Genomic DNA, 546 nt, shown 5'->3' with positions numbered 1-546 from the left:
GACGATGGGGTGGGGGGGTGATGGACAATGGGGATGGGGGACGAGGGAAGGAGGGCAGAAGTGACCTCATGTTGGGTACTGTTTTTTGATGTTTTTTTTTTATTTTTTTGATTTTTTACTGCTGATCTATTGCATAAAAAATGTCATGAAGCGTAGCGAACAAAATTGGGGCTTGACTTTGGGTATAAAAAGCGTGCGAGGGTAGAATTTAAGGCAGAAAGGTGAGGGTAGAATTAGTGGTATATATAGGGGAAAGTAGACTTTGGGGCAGTAGAGACGTGAGGGTAAAATTAGAGGCAGTGAGGGTAAAATATTGCTGCTGTGATCACGTCCGTAGATAACATCTGAATTTTAAGAATTAACTCATTTTAAGGCTTTAGGTTTGTTTCTTATCAGCAAGCACGATAGTTGATTAATGGGCATTTTTCCTATTCGATCAACGTTGAATTCGTGGTCAATGATGTAATTGATGCATGATTATTCACATTTTAGCATTCTGGCATACTTTGAAATTCCCTCTAACCTAGAAAGAAAGTAATATTTTCC

Source organism: Hyalella azteca, unplaced genomic scaffold (genome assembly GCF_000764305.2).
Source record: "Hyalella azteca isolate HAZT.00-mixed unplaced genomic scaffold, Hazt_2.0.2 contig16588, whole genome shotgun sequence".
In the NCBI taxonomy this organism is placed as follows: Eukaryota; Metazoa; Arthropoda; class Malacostraca; order Amphipoda; family Hyalellidae; genus Hyalella; species Hyalella azteca.
Note: the sequence above shows the minus strand (reverse complement) of the source record.